The 15784-nt window shown below is 51.3% G+C and overlaps 1 long non-coding RNA gene and 2 pseudogenes across 1 annotated transcript; 1 reads left to right on the top strand and 2 right to left on the bottom strand.

Moving 5' to 3' along the window:
- Window positions 1–3847: 3847 nt before the first annotated feature.
- On the bottom strand, window positions 3848–13168 carry LOC129525800 (uncharacterized). The gene is made up of 3 exons (XR_008670279.2): window positions 13083–13168; window positions 12639–12956; window positions 3848–4173 (listed from the first exon to the last, which is right to left on the bottom strand). It is a non-coding gene; the product is annotated as an uncharacterized lncRNA (long non-coding RNA).
- Window positions 10180–11560, bottom strand: LOC115930201 (small ribosomal subunit protein eS6-like; annotated as a pseudogene).
- A 982-nt stretch (window positions 13169–14150) lies between the features above and the next one.
- On the top strand, window positions 14151–14794 carry LOC129525799 (uncharacterized; annotated as a pseudogene).
- The last annotated feature ends 990 nt before the right edge of the window (window positions 14795–15784 follow it).

The raw sequence follows: 15784 nt of genomic DNA, 5'->3' as shown, positions 1-15784 counted from the left end.
CATGGCACCAGCACCTGTGACTTCAGGTCGGATGAGCGTCTGGAGAAGAGTGAGCAGCGTCAAATGATCAGGGGCCCAGGGTGCCTGCGGAGGTCAGCCTCTGCCCAGCTCTCTGCAGGGAAACCTGTGGGGCCGTCCTGGGCCCCACAGAGCTCACAGTCGCCCTGGGGAGAGGGAGGAGGGGCCCAGGAGGCCTTCTCATCTGGGACAGTCCTGGAAGAGGCCCCTTGGGGACTCACATGGGAAGTTAAGTCCAGAAATGGGGCACCCAGCAGCCAGGCTGAGCCAGGACCTGAGAGAAGAGACAGCTGTCCCTGGAAGTTCTGCCCTGCGGCTGCTCCATCCACCAGCCAAGTGGAGCATCCTGGATCCACTCACAAGGAGCTCTGCTCTTCATGACTTTAATGCAACCTGTCACCGTCATGGCGGGTGATCACTAATAGAGCATAGCAAGGCAGGGAGACTACAGGGCGGGGAGTTTCTGCAGAAGACATTGGAACCAGGAATGTACACAGATACCATGAATGTGAATTGTAGCTTCAAAGGGAAGGCAGAGGCAGCCCAGCAACAGCAGCGGCCGATGGGAGCTTGCGGGGAGCCCACCTCTCCCCCAAGTGGTGAGAGACCCCAGAGGAGAGGCCTAGGGTCTCTGCTCCCCTGGAACAGAGAGAAAGATGCCTGCGTGGACAGGTCCCCAGAGGTGTGGACAGCAGGGTCTCCACGCTGACCACGGCAGGACAATCTCGGGTTCAAGCTCCTCAAGGAAAGCTTTAAGCTCATCCTCAGGTTCTGAGCAGGTGCAAGCCGGTCCCAGGGATGCTTTGTTCCATTCCCTGCTCTCCAGGGGAGGTGGGTGGGGAAGGGAGGAAGACAGAGGCCTCTCCCTCCTCCCTGCACAGCCTCAGACCTTCCTGCCAGAAGCAGCGCTGGACTGGCGTCCAATAACGGTGATGACAAAGCTAATAATTATTAGCATTATGAATTAATAGACAGGGAGGCAGTGAAGTGCAGGTGCTGGGGGGCTACAGCACAAAGTCCAGGAGAGTCCATCCTGGCCCCGCCCCTGAGCCCGGGTGACCTTGGGCCAATCCCCCAAGGTCAGCCCTTCCAATGGGTTCCATCACCTCTAAATTGCACCTCCCAGGAGAGCACAAAATGAGAAGAAGCGCTTAAAACCCTGAGCATGGATGGCTCCTGAGATAGCCAGTGGGGCGGGGGCTCCATCCAGCCTGGGATGCTCCATGTAGTCCATATGGTGTCCTGTGAAATTCTGCGTCTGTTGCCAATAGTTCAAAGTTGGGATGTTCCAGGTAAAACCTGGATTTCCACCTCATCCTGGAGAACCAGAAGTCCCGGCAGCCCTGGGCGCACCCAGCCACAGTCGGCTGTCAGAGTCAAGGCTGGGGGCTGCTCCCCAGTGACCCAGCTCCCACAAGCTGGACTGGCAGCCACATCCACCTAGCCCCATTGGTGCTGTGACCCTGATGTGACCTGGGCCTCTGCCGCTGAGGCCCTGAGCCCCCCTCCCCCAGCGAGAGGCCTAGGGCCTCTGGAGTAAGCTCAGTGGGGAGTGGTCTGCTGTGGGGATGCCTCTCACCACAGGTTCCCCCTGAGTTTTAAACAAAATGCACATGTGCACACACGCACACACTAAAACACACATCTGCACACACCTGCACACAGCTACACACCCACACGGATGTACACCACACACATGCCATGCACACACATAGACACACATGTGCACTCACACTCTCACATCCCACAGACATGTGTGCACACTTATGCACACACGCTTAAGTACACACCTGCACAGAGCAATGTACACACATATACATACACTCATATCCACACACCCCATGTACATGTGTGTGCATGCATGCTTAAGTACACCCGAACATAGCACATGTGTACAGATATACACACGTCTCTACATCCCATGTACCCGTGTGCACATGCATGCTCAAATACTCACTCATAACACATACATGTACACACATATGCACACATGCACACTCACATCCATACATCCCATATACCTGTGTGTACGCACATTCTCAAATACACACCTGCACAGAACACATGTACACACATATACACACACTCAGATCCACACAACTAAAAACACATTCATGCACACACATACACACATATGCACATGAAAACACGTCTGCACATTCATGCATACTAGATGCACACATCCCCGCACCCACGTGGATACACAGATACACGTGCACACTAACATCCACTCAGCTCCACACACACGCATGTGCACACCTGCACACACACCTGCACACACACCTGCACACACATGCCCACATCACATCTATATGAACACCTGTACACACACATGCCGCATGCACACCTGCACACCCAGCCTGTCTCCCAGCCTTAGGACAATGACATTCTCCCTTCAGGGTTCCCAAATCCATGACTACATTCAACCCCTCTGCAGGGCCGTGCAGACCCCAAATCTGCTGCAGGAAAGGGAGGCAGTGGGGGATGATGAGAAGCTCCTGTGACACCAGGGATCCAGTGTCCCTTGCACCCATGGGGGTGGACGATTGGTCACTGAGGCTGGTGGCATTAGAGAGGAGAGGCATGGAAATCCCCTGTGGGACAGATGTGGGAAAGGATGCATGTGGGGTGAGGACGGGGTGCTTGAACTGGAAACCAGAGCTCTAGGGTCTCCTCCAGAAGGATCAGGTGGAGACCACAGGCTGGGAGTCTTCTAGTCAGGGGTTAGCAGGAATCAGCCTCGGGACCTGGCTCCCTACAGGGGGAAGGGGCTGGATGGCCACCGTGGACTCAGCCTCCATGGATTGTGAGGGAAAAGCTCTTGCCCCCGCAAATCCAGCCCACACCTGCCTCGTTGAGGGCGTCATCAGCACCTTGCAGGACCCTCCACTCACCACTAGAAACAGAATGTGCTTGGGTTGCTGACTTACTGTTCCCCAAGGGAAAGTTAGGAGGGATCAGTTAAGTTAGAGCTTAGGGGGTGCAGGGACCCTTCATCAGGAATTCAAAGTGGAAACAGAGCCCAGGCCCTGTTATTCCGCATCTACTCACCCCTCCCTCCGGAAGGGATCAGAGGCATCTCGGGGTGGGAGCCCCTCCTGGATGTCAGAGCCCAGGAGAGGCCCCGTCCTCTCTCCTCGGATGCCTGAGCCCAGGGGAGGTCCCGTCCTCTCTCCTCTGACGTCTGAGCCCAGGGGAGGCCCCGTCCTCTCTCCTCTGTGGGACATGCCCAGGCTCGAGGATGGGGGACCAACAATGGGCTCTTCACACAGAACCAGACTGTTTCATCGACCTGGGAGTGAGGGTCCCGGGTGCTGTGTGTCCCTGATGAATGACGCACCTTCCTAGCAAACTACAGGGGAATGTCATCAAATCAAGCTGCTGGTTCTAACCCCAGAACTGACATGAAATGCAGGGAAGGGAGGAGCATCTCCAAGGATGCCTGAGGATGTGATCCGCACCATCTGGACACGGGACTCGCAGGACAAATGGCACAGCCCCGTCCTTCTGCAAAGAAATCACGGGGAGAAAAGAAGGGGCTGGAGGAGAGGGGAGAAGGAAGATGGCAGAAATGTGTGGATACCTTCCCCCCATAACCAGTGGTGTGCTGTCAGAGGCTGAACAACGGGATCTCTTGGTGTGAGTGTATGCTCACGCACCTGTGCACAGATTTTCATTTTTACTGATACAAAGGCTCTGCAGCACCCAGATTTTGAATAGTGGAATATACCATGCCCTTTATTGTGAATTCCATATTGCAACCGGTTGTTGCAGGATGTTCTCACTGATTCTTACTGAACTATTCTATTCATAGTTGACTTCTGGGTGCTGGCTATTGATTTATTGCCTCTGGGTTCCAAAGCTGCCCTGCGTTGTCTGCTCGGTGGAAATGCATCTGGGCCCGGCAACATCTCTCCCATGTCAGCCAGCGCAGTGTTGAGCACAGTGAGCAGAGGGCGCCGAGGAGGCCTGGCAGGAGAAAAGGTGCGGCTAAGCCAGCTCCAGTGGGCTGGGTTGGAAGGTCTGGGCTGGGCCCTCTTGTAGGGTGGTGCTGGGCTGGTGGCTTCTTCAGTGCCGGCACCTGTATGAGCTTCTCTCATGTTCTTTGGAGTTCTCTGTACTCCTTAATCCTCAACTCCTCATTACGGCAGTCCTCTGTTAAATTGAACAGACCTTTAAATAAAACCTGCCCTGTTCAAATCACTGTGGGGTTTCTCTCTCCTGATGGAACCCAGGCTGACACACTATGGCTGCAAATCAAGCAAGATTTGGCAAAAATAGACAATGAGTAAACGTCGTCACTGTCAGATTCAGCAAGAGACTCGCAGGACTGACAAATGCGTGCAGTTCTGACGTGCGTGTGGGCTGTATTTTCATGACACTGACCTAAGTGAGAGGACGTCACATGCATTGGCGCAGGTCAGACAGAAGTGGACACTGGAGCCCCACGTGTTCATCAGCGAACTGGGCAGCTTCCTCACTTAATCAGAAAATCATTTTCAGGCCAGGTGCACTGGCTCACGCTAGTAATCCCAGCACTTCAGGAGGCTGTAATGGGAGAACTGCATGATGCCAGGAGTGTGAGTCACCCTGAAAAATCTCATCTGTCTCTACAAAAAATATTAAAAAAATTAGCTGGGTGTGGTGACGTGTGCCTGTAGTCCCAGCTACCCAGGAGGCTGAGGCAGGAGGATTGTTTGAGCCCAGGAGGTTGAGGCTGCAGTGAGCTGAGATTGCACCGCGGCACACTTGAGCCTGGGCAACAGAGCGAGACTCTCTCTCCAAAAAAAAAAAGGAAAAAAAGAAAAGAAAAAAAAGGAACCGGTTCATGGTTTTCCTGTACTGGAAGAACATTTCCTCATTTTTTTGTGCCACTCACAGTGTGTTGGCTACTGACACAACACATGTTTAACCTGAATCTGCACAATTAACATGTTTCTCCTGCACTTTCTTAAGTCTAGGAACTCAACAAAAGAATAAATGAGGCCCTCATTTGCACTGTTTGATGACTGCCACTGTTTAAGTATTCTCGCCGTGGCTGGTTCGAGCTGTCATTGGAGGTCTCTGGATGGAGCTGGGGAGAGACGTGCAGCCTGGCACCACCGTTTCCACCACGCAGACACCACGGATGCAAGGAACCCTGAGGGCGGAGACCACGGTAGAATGTAGTGAAGTCATCACAGGGACACTGTGAGAGTTTATTCCCTTCGTTTTCACATAATTTATTCCATTGTAAGTTTACAGGATTTAATTTATGACAACAGCTGTGTTTCATGACCGGTCAGCCCCAACACCCACTGCCCCCACTCTGGCTGGGGAGCCCCTGACAGGAGTGAACGCGAGAGGGGCCCGAGGTCTGCTCCTCCTCCTCCTCCATCCCGGCGTCCACATGCTGCCCGGGAGCCCCTGACAGGAGTGAACACAAGACGGGCCCTGGGTCTGCCCCTCCTCCTCCTCCTCCTTCATCCTGGTGTCCACATGCAGCACACTGTGAGCCTCTCCCAACATGATCCTCATGATTAAAATCAGTCTTTCCCCACAAGTGACCCCTACATCTAAAGCAAGGACAGCATCTGTGACTCACTGAGGCCCAGGATCCGGGGGCCGGCATGTGGTGGGGGGATGCTGACAGCTCAGACCAGGCTGTGGCCTGAAGCCAGCGAGGAGGAGAGGCCGAGGCGAGGAGGCAGGTGCCCACCCTCCATCCTCCGTTCCCCTCTGTAAAGTGACCTCTCGTTCAGAGCGGGGATGTGGATGTGACATTTGGACAGACGCCCGATGAAGTGAGGGAGCCGTGTGAGCACTTGGAGCAGGGCCTTCCTAGCAGTGGGAATGGGGGTGCAAAGGCCCTGAGGTCAGGGGAACTTGATGTGTTCCAGGCACAGCAGGGGCACCTGCTGGAGGGGGGCGTAGGACATCAATTCAGGACGTCAGAGTGGCCGAACTTGCAGGGCCTGTGCATACCTCTGTGTCCCAGGCTTAGACCCAGGTTTTGTTCTGAATTTGTAGGGAAACCTTAGAGGCTTTGAGCAGGGAAGGGACAAGGTGTTTAGGATGCTCACCCTCCTGTCCCCCACTTTCCACGCCACACCCAGCACCTGTGGGTCAGGGGCAGGATTTCCACTGCCGTTCTCACCATTTCTGATGCCATCCCAGCTCTGGGGACTGCACTGGTGCAGAGTTCTTTCCATCCTGTCTCTCAGCGTGTTTATCTAATCACTGTGTGGCAGGTGGTCTTGCCCATTATTCCCTCGGATTAGGTGTTGATAATTCACTGAAATGGAATCTGAAGGTGTGCGGCTCATTAGGCCTCTAATGAGAAGGGAAGGCTGGGCCCCAGTGGCCCTCATCAGCTCTTCTGTGTTTGCACATGGCCCTCGTCAGCACCTCCTGTCTCTGCAGCAGTGATTGATGACATGACCAGCCTCAGATGCTGGCCTCTTGATCCACACGGGAGGGGCCCTTTGGGGTCCTGTGAGGCCAGGGCTGGAGGCAGCAGGGGAACTGGGTTTGCCGGTGGAAGGTCCGGGCTGGGCTCCCTTGTAGGGTCTGAGTGGCCGAGTGCATCCTAAAGACCTTGGGTGACAGTGATGGAGCCGCCCCAGGGCTCAGGTGGTCATGGGGGATTCCAGGGCCCATAGAGCTGAGATTCCAGGGTTGGGGCAGGGCCTCTCCACCAGGACATCTTCCCAGGCCATGGGATTCGGCTCCCTCTTTCCTGCCTGGCTTTCTTCTCTGGAGGTTGCTTGTTTTTTTTGTTGTTGTTGTTGTTATTGTTGTAATAAAGGACACATAACATAAAATTTATCATCTTCACCTTTTTTTCTAAGTGTATATATAGCAGTGTTAACCACACGAGATCTCTAGAACTTTTTCATCTTGCAAAATGGAATCTCTCTATCCATTAAACAACTCGTCTTCCCCCTCCGCACTGTCCCTGGCAACAGCAACAGCCATTCTTTCTGTCTCTAAGAGCTTGACTGTTCTAGGAATCTCACATGAGTGGAATCAACTTGTGTGCATCTTTTTGTAACTGGCTTGTTGCCTTAGCATAATAACCTCAAGATTCATCCATGGTGTAGCACCTGGCAGGATTTTCTTCCTCCTGAAGGCTAAAGAGGATTCTGCTGTGTATAATCCCACACTTTCTCTAGCCGCTCCCCCTTCAAAGGACATTTAGGCTGCTTCCACCTCTTGATTACGGTGAGCAAGGTTGCAGTGAATGAGGGTATGCAGATATCTCTCTGAGATCCTGTGATCAGTTCTTTTGGATAAATACCCAGAAGTGGGATTGCTGGATCATAGGGATTTTTTGAAGAACACCACAGTGTTTATTTGACCACACCTGTGAGGGCTTATTTCTGGGTTCTCTATTCTGTTCCATTGGTCTGTATGCCTGTCTTTATGCATACTGTTTTGATTCCTGTAGCTTTGTAACACATCTTTGGTTTTCTTTCACCAGATTGTTTTAGTTATTCAGGGTTCTTCAAGATTCCATATGAATTTTAGGATGCTTTCTAATTTTTCTATTTCTGCAAGAAGTCCCATTGGGACATTTATAGGGATTGCATTGATTCTGTGGATCACATCGGGTAGTATGGACATTTTAATGCTACCAAGTCTTCCAATCCATGAACATGGCATATCTTTCCATTGATTTGTGTTTTCTTTAATTTTTTCCAACAGCATTTTATAGTTTTCAGTGTACAAGTATTTTGCCTCTTGGTTAAGCTTTTTTCCTGAGAATTTTCTTCTTTTGATGGTGTTGTAATGGGATTGTTTTCTTAATTTCCTTTGGAGATTGTTCATTGTTAGTGTATTGAGATGACACTGAGTTTTGCATGTTGATTTTGTATCTTGCAACTTTGTTGAATTAGTTTATTCTTTTTTTTTTTTTTGAGATGGAGTCTTGCTCTGTCCCCCAGGCTGGAGTGCAGTGGCCCCACGATCTCGGCTCACTGCAACCCCTGCCTCCTGGGTTCAAGCAATTCTCCTGCCTCAGCCTCCCGAGTAGCTGGGACTGCAGGTGCCAGCCACCACGCTCGGCTAATTTTTGTATTTTTAGTAGAGACGGGGTTTCACCGTGTTAGCCAGGATGGTCTCAATCGCCTGACCTCGTGATCCGACTGCCTCGGCCTCCCAAAGTGCTGGCATTACAGGTGTGAGCCACGGTGCCTGGCTGATGTGTAATCCTTCTAATTTGTTATTAAATTTTGTTTGTTAGCATTTTATTTAGGATTTTTGCATGAATATTCATCAGAGATTTGGTGTTGTAATTTTCTCTTTGTGTAGTATCTTTGATTTTTTATAAGGGTAATACTGGCCTCATAGAATGAGTTTGGAGGTAGGTGTTCCCTCTTCAATTTTTTGGAAGAGTTTGAGAAGGATTGCTGTTGGTTCTTCTTTAAATGTTTGGTAGAATTCTCCATGAAGTCATCTGGTCCTGGGCTTTTCTTCTTTGGGATGTTTTTGATTATTAATTCAATTTCCTTACAAGTTATAGGTTGGTTCAGATTTTTTATTTCTTCATGGTTCTGTCTTGGTAGGTTGGATGTTTCTGGAAATTTATCTATTTTTTTTCCAGGTTATCCAATTTGTTGGTATATAATTGTTCATGCTAGTTTCTTATGATCCTTTTTATTTCTGTAGCATCAGTTGTAACATCTCCTGTTTTATTCCTGACTTTTGTTATTTGAATATTTTTTCTTTTTTTAGTCTAATAAATGTTTTTGATTTTATTGATCTTTTCAAAAAACAGCTTAGTCTTTTTTTTCTATTGTTTTTCTATTCTCTATTTTATTTTGGCACTAATCTTTATTATTTCTTTTTTATGTTAACTTTGGATTCAATTTGCTTTTTGTCTAGTTCTGTGAGGTGTAAAGTTAGGTTGTTGATTTGAGGTATTTTTTTTCTCTTTTTAAGGTTGGCATTTACCATGGTAAGCATCCCTCTAGTACTGCTTTTGCTTAGTACTGTACGTTTGTACCTAATGTATAACTTTGGTATGTTGTGTTTTTATTTTCATTTGCCTCAAGGTATTTTCTAGTTCCTTTGTGTTTCTTCTTTTACCCATTGATTATTCAAGAATGTGGTTTATTTTCCACATATTTGTAGGATTTTCCAATTTTCCTTTTGCTGTTAACTTCTAGTTTCATCCTGTTGTTGGAAAAGATACTAAGCATCATTTCAGTCTTCTTACATTTATTATGATTTATTTTGTGGCCTAACATATGATCTTTCCTGGAGAATGTTCCATGTGTGCTTAGGAAGAATGTGTGTTCTGCTGTTGCTGGAGAGTGTTCTGTGTGTGTCTCTCAGGCCCAATTGATCTATGCTGTTGCTCAAGTCTTCTCTCACCCTGTTCTTCTGTCTGGCTGATCTATCCATTATTGGAAATGGGGTATTGAGACCTCCTGCTGCATTTCTGTGTGCTTCTACCTTCAGTTCTGTCAGTTTGTTTTACATATTAGTGTGCTTTGTCAATAGGTCCATATGTGTTTATAATTGCTATATCTTCCCAGTAAATTTATCTTTTCATCATTGTATGAAGTCCTTTTTGTCTCCTGTGACAGTTTTTGACTTGACGTCTATTTTGTCTGACATGAGTGTGGCCACCTCTGCTCTCTTTTGTTTACCGTTTGCATGGAGTATCTTTTTCCATCCTCTCATTTTGAACCTGCGTATGTCCTTATATCTACAGTGATATGGAGGTAGAGAGTGGAAAGACGGATAACAGAGACTGGGAAGGGTGAGTGGGGATGGGGAAGGATGAAGAAAAGTTGGTTGAAGGGTACAAAAAACAGTAAGATAAAAAAATAAATTCAATGTTTGATAGCAGAGTAGGGTGAATATAGTTAACAAAAGTATATTGTACTTGGGTGGTGAACACCCTATACCCTGACTTGATCACTATGCATTATATATGTATAACAAAATTTCACACGTGCCCCATGAATTTGTACAAATAAAAAAATATAAAGTGTCTTGTAGACAGCATATAGCTGCATGTTATTATCCATTCAGTCACTCCATGTCTTTTGATTGGGGAGTTTCACCCATTTATGTTTAAGTTAATGATTGATGGGAAGGACTTACTGTTGCTATTTTGTTGTTTTGTGTTTGTCTTATAATTATTTGTTCCTCTTTTCCTCTCTTGCTGCCTTTCTTTGTGTTTCTTTGCTTTTGTTTTTGTTTTTTGTTTTTTGTATTGAGCTGCTTTGATTTCTTTCTCATTTTCTTTTCTGCATCTTGTACACGTATTTTCTTTTGGAAGGGTCTGATCTTATTTGCTACTCAAAAAATCTTATTTTTGTCTGGATGCAGACTTAGAAGTAGAAGCTCACTGCTGGAGGGTCTGCATTTCCTGGCAGTCTGTTCCTGATGTTTTTCTTTGGCCTCTTTCATTCTCATGGCCAGCGTGTAGCCTACTCTGCAGCCTCTGGTTTGTTTTTTGTAGTACACTGTTTTCTTCAGAGCAAGATGCCGGCATTTGTGTTGCAGGACACGTGGAGTAACAAGACACTGAGTCTTGGGTGCTTTGGTCCTCAGTTTCTTACATTCTTCATTTAAGGGCTTTCAACATATTTCCAGACATCATCTTCTTTAGAGACATTGAAACGTCTGCGGATTCTGCTAGCTCTTCTGGGCCCCAGGCAGCGAGGCACCATAGTATCAGTCAGTCCAGGAATGTCCTTCTCTCCTATTTTTTTCTTTTTTTTTTAACAATAACCAAGTTGAGGACGCTGAGATTGGCATCCACAATGCAACGGCGAACAGGTTTTCACTGTCTTTCTCCAGTTCTCCTTGGTCTATGGCAGGAATGCCGCTTACTCAGTAGCAGGTGGACATGGCCGTGGGTCGGCTCACCCTGCTTCATGGGAAGGCTTGTTTGTCGTTCCCACCACTGATCCAGACCACAGAACCCTTCCATGCTTCACGAGAGCATCAGCAGCAACTTCTGTGGCCACAGGCATCTCATACAAACTACGAAGTCTGCGTTCATCGTCCACTTCAATGAGCTTCTGGCAGCCAGCGGCTGGGAAGATGTTCAGCTTCATCTTGAAGCAGCTCTTCTGTTGATATTTTCTTTGTGGTTACTATGGGGACTGCATAAAACATCTCATAACAATCGACCTTAAGCTGATAACAACTCCAAGTGCATGCAAAACCTCTATCCTTTCTACAACCCCCTGCTTTATGTCCTCAGTGTCACAGATTACACCTTCTTACACTTGGTATCAATTCGCAGAGCTTTGTAGCTGCCTCAGAAAGGCTTCTGGGCCTTGCTGTTGTGAGTTGGTGTTTCTGTCGGGAGGGAGTTCTGGGCTTCCTGTTCCGCCTTTGTGCTCTCCTCTCTGGAGGTCTAAACACTCAGCCAGGATCATGTGACAACCCCGGACTCTCTGTGCTTCCATCCTGCGCTGGAGCAACCTCCTGAGAAAGTGCCCAGAAAGAGTGACCTGGCGGGCCTGAGACGGTGGCCCTGGGAAAGGCCTGCTGGTGAGGGTGCCCTTGGCTGGTGTCTTGGAATCTGGCTGCAGCAGTTCCCTGCACAGACACACAACCTCCCTCAAGAGCGAGGAGCTCCTGTGTCTAAACTCCTGTGGAAACCACATGGTATCCTGAGCCCGTTTCCTTCTGGGGGCCTGGAATGTCTGTGCGCGCCAAGCAGAGGGGCCCCCGTGACCAGCTCCCTAGTCACTGGGCGCTGAGTCTCTGTGGGCTTCCCTGGTGGGCGACGTCTCACTGTGCCGTCACGTCACGTTGCTGGAGGAACTAAGCACAGCCATTGTGGCTCCACAGGGAGAGGACAGGGATGCTTGTGCCTGGTGCCCTGGACTTGGCCGCCCAGCCCCTGGCTGTGCTCACCCTTCCTGGCCCCTGCAGCCCTGGATGGCAGTGGCTTCCTGCTGATGCCTAACTCGGGGTCACTGCCCCACCATTTCTTCTGCAGCTCCTCCAGCCCCTCTGTGGCGAGTTCCATGATTAAGTGGCCCCCATGGCACTCCCTGGGTGGCTCTGGCTTCCTGGCTGCCCTGGCCCACTCATAGGCCTACCAAGCATGGCCTCCTGGGAGCCTCACACCCCAGGACACAGAAGGGACCGGGGCCCAGCAGGTGGGTTGCTGACCTCGGAGACAGTGTGTCCACTTTGCTCATGGCCAGAAGTCATTTCATTATCTCTAAGAAGCAGACGGTCTGCTCCTCCTGTGTCTATAATTTCATTTACCTTCACACACACACAGAATTTCAATGTGACTTCCTACCTCCAACTCAGCAAGGAGGACACAGATGCTTAGATGGGAAACGGCTGCTGCAAACGCAGCCTGAGTGTGAGGTCAGGGGCTGTGCAGACAGACAGGCAGACAGACAGATGGAGAGATGGACAACAGACGGATAGATGGACAGGCAGACACACAGATGGATGGACAGACAGACACACAGACAGGCAGATAGGCGGACAGATGGCAGACAGACACACATGGACAGGCAGACAGACAGACAGATAGATGGAGAGACAGCAGAGACATACAGGCAGACACACAGTCAGGCAGACCTGGTTAGATTCCTGCCAGTCGCCCTAAGTAGTTCAGTTGACCGTTCAAAGCTTTTGTTGCTCACCTGCGAAGCGGGGCAGGGCTCCGTCTCCTGATCTTCGGACCACCCTCCATCCCCACCTACCCGTGGGGAAGCCCCCTCCCTACTCTCAGTGGACCTGGGGGTGCACACAGCACCGCTCCCTGATGCCAGGCTCTTAGGGCAGTCGCATGGCCCAGGCCTGGAGAGTCCCTGGACTCCATCTCCTGGTCACAGGGACGGGCCCAGGATCAGCGGGGTGCCTGGGGTGGAATTCCAGGCCAGTGGGGATGTTCCCGGCTGGTGGGACCCTGTGGATGCGGATGCAGCTCCCCATTTCTTGCCTTCCAGGGTGTTATGTTTCTGAAAGAGAAACCCCAGTGCAGTAGGTGAATGCGTCCCCCACAAATCCCCCTGGGGGTCCCCAGTCACAGTAGACAGTGAATCCATGACTCAAGCAAACCCCCCAACCCTGAGTCCCACTGCCACCTAGTCAGAGCCCATGGGGACCCGGCCTGGGTCACTGCGCAGGAAACGATGCTGGACTCACTGCGGAACCCACAGGCCCAGTGATCTGGTCTGACCCAGGAGGACTTGAGCAGCCCAGTCCCCAGGGGCTTCCTGTGTGACATCACAAGCAGACTGAGGCCCGTCAGAGCCGCCCCAGGCAGTTATGTGAGGTGCTCTCAACTTACAACCTTTAAAACAAGAAGGACCCACCCTGTTCCCAGGAGCTTTCCAGATCCACCAAGGGCAGGTGGGAAGAGACGAAATATCAGGGTTCGAGCCCCGAGAGGAGATCCAAGGGGACCCCCTCCTCCATCTGACTGAGGAACGGACTCCCCCCTTCCACCAACCCAACTCGTCATGGCTGCTCGGAAATCTCATATTCAACTCAAAAAAGGAGGCGAAACTCCTCTCAACGCCTGCATTTTAAGCAGCAGCTCCTTGGCCCTTGTGTGCTGTTCAGGTGCTCGCAGATCGTCCCTGCTCTTCCCTCCACCCTGCAGTGAGCTCCCGGCAGCTGGGCCGGATGCAGCTTCCCGTGAGCAGAGGATCGACCTGGGAGCCTGGTGGGTGATCTCCGCCCAGACCAAGCATGAGAACCCCAAGTCCAGTGGGACAGGCCACAGACCAGCGACTGCTGCCCATGCCTGTCCTGGGGACTCCAGACAGTGCCGAGGGAAAGGAGAAATCATTCATTCAGCCATTCATTTGCTGACCCAGGCAATTATTCATTCATTCATTCAACAGATATTGACTGAGTCCTCCCTTTGAGGCAGGCACTGTTTTATGCACTGAAATACAACTATTTATACAACAGACACTCTTCCCTCCCCCCATGGAGGTTCTGTTCAAGCGGGGAGACAGTCATTTGTTAAATGAAACAAAATCTCAGTGACAATTAGAGCTCTGGGGGAGAATGAAGGAGCAGGAAGAGGCAGAGGAGGAGGAGCCAGGGCTGCCAGGTGCAGTAGCCCAGGTTGCGCACTGCTCAACTTTGCTGTAGGATTCACATCATAGTCATCAGAGTCACACTGGGCAGTTTCCCAGTAGATGGCCGCACTGTGTCTCAGGAAGGGCCCATTGCCGCTTTGTCCAAGGCCATCTCATGGGCTCAAAGCCATGGGAGGGGAGGGGTCCTGCCAGGATGACACAGAGTCTGGGGCCCTCACTTTCCTCCCATCAGATGATGCCCAGCCTGGGAAGGCACTGAGACCACAGCGGAGTGGGCCAGGTGGCAGTGAGAGGAGGGGACGTGGGCGGGGCAGGGCTGGGGCACTGGAGGAGCAGGTCAGGAAGGGCCCGTCAGCCCAGGGGCACCCCAGGACTCAAGCCCGCAGCCGACCCCGCTCTCCTAGGCTTCACTGCAGCTGTGGGAAGGGGAAGCATGGAGCCCTCCCTCAAGGTCAGCACAGTGCCTGGCTTGAGCTCATGATGGTGACTGTCCCCTGTTGCACCATTGCAGTCACTGCCCTGGTGGGCAGCCTGGACCCCAGCTCCACCGCGCATGGACTGTGTGGTCTTGGGCAGTGCCAAGCTCAGCCTCACGGGCCTATGGGGACGGTCACAGGAGGTCCACGTGCCAGGCCCAGGGTTCATGCACAGGGTTACCACCACTGCGAGGTTGCCTGCCCCGTCTTGTACCCGGCCGTCCATGCCCTCATCTCAGGCAGCAGGACAAAGGCAAGTGGAACTGAGAGGGGAGAGAGAGGCCAGAGTCCCCTGCAGCCCTGTCCCCAGGACCAGTGCCAAGAGAGACCTCAGAGGAGGGACCTGGGAGTGGCTGGTTCCAGTCCCCATCCCCACTCTGATGGGAAAGTGACCCCGGGTGACCTGCCAAGGTCACAGGGCAGAGCTAGGGCGAGGTCTAAGCACCTCACGTCTGAGCAGAGGAACCCACTCAAGGCCCACCAGGACCCACACGGCCAGTGTTGTCATCACTGAGACATAGAGACGGGGGCCCCGAGCCACACAGCTGGACAGTGAGAAAACCAGGCCCCCAGTAGTGAGCTGGCCCCATGCCCAGGGCCTTCCACAGCTCCACACAGCCCAGCCTCCAAACCAACTCAGGATGGGCTCAGGGCTCAAATGCCCCCAGGGCCCAGGCAGAAAGGTGAGAGTGCAGGTGCCCGGGGGTGACGATAGGAAACGGTGGGGACTGCGGAGAACTGGAGAGGGCTCCCCTCCTAAGGGCAGTGAACCTCAAAGTTCCCTAAACCTACAGAGCCCACCAAGCTCACCTCTCCAGGGGCCTTCAGCCTAGTCTCAAGAGTGGCCCCTGGTGAAGGGGGTTCTTGGGATGTGACAGTGACCTCCGAATCCTGGACATTTGCTCTGCAAGGAGGGGGTCTGGGCTTTTAAAATGTCCTGCTGAGAAAAGAGAAGACACAGGGTGGATTCGGGCACAAGGGATGTAACAGAAGGAACAGCCCCTCTGCAGCAGTGGGGGTTCAGAGGGTCCAATCAGCACAGGACCCCCACCCTGGCTCCTGCAGAAAGGCAGGCCTGGTGCGGAAGCTGAAACTCGAAGCCTAGCGAGAAGGCCCCGCAGATGTCAGTCGTGGGGTGCGCCAGAGGCAATGGGGGCCCCGTGATGAGTGCGACCCTAACTGCGTTATGTTGATGAACGCAGGGATTTTCACATCAGAGTTAGGAATGTCGGTGACAATAAACTAAGGAATGGTTTC

The sequence above is a fragment of the Gorilla gorilla genome, chromosome 10 (assembly GCF_029281585.2).
Source record: "Gorilla gorilla gorilla isolate KB3781 chromosome 10, NHGRI_mGorGor1-v2.1_pri, whole genome shotgun sequence".
Classification (NCBI taxonomy): Eukaryota; Metazoa; Chordata; class Mammalia; order Primates; family Hominidae; genus Gorilla; species Gorilla gorilla.
This window is presented reverse-complemented; position numbering and strand designations above follow the sequence as displayed.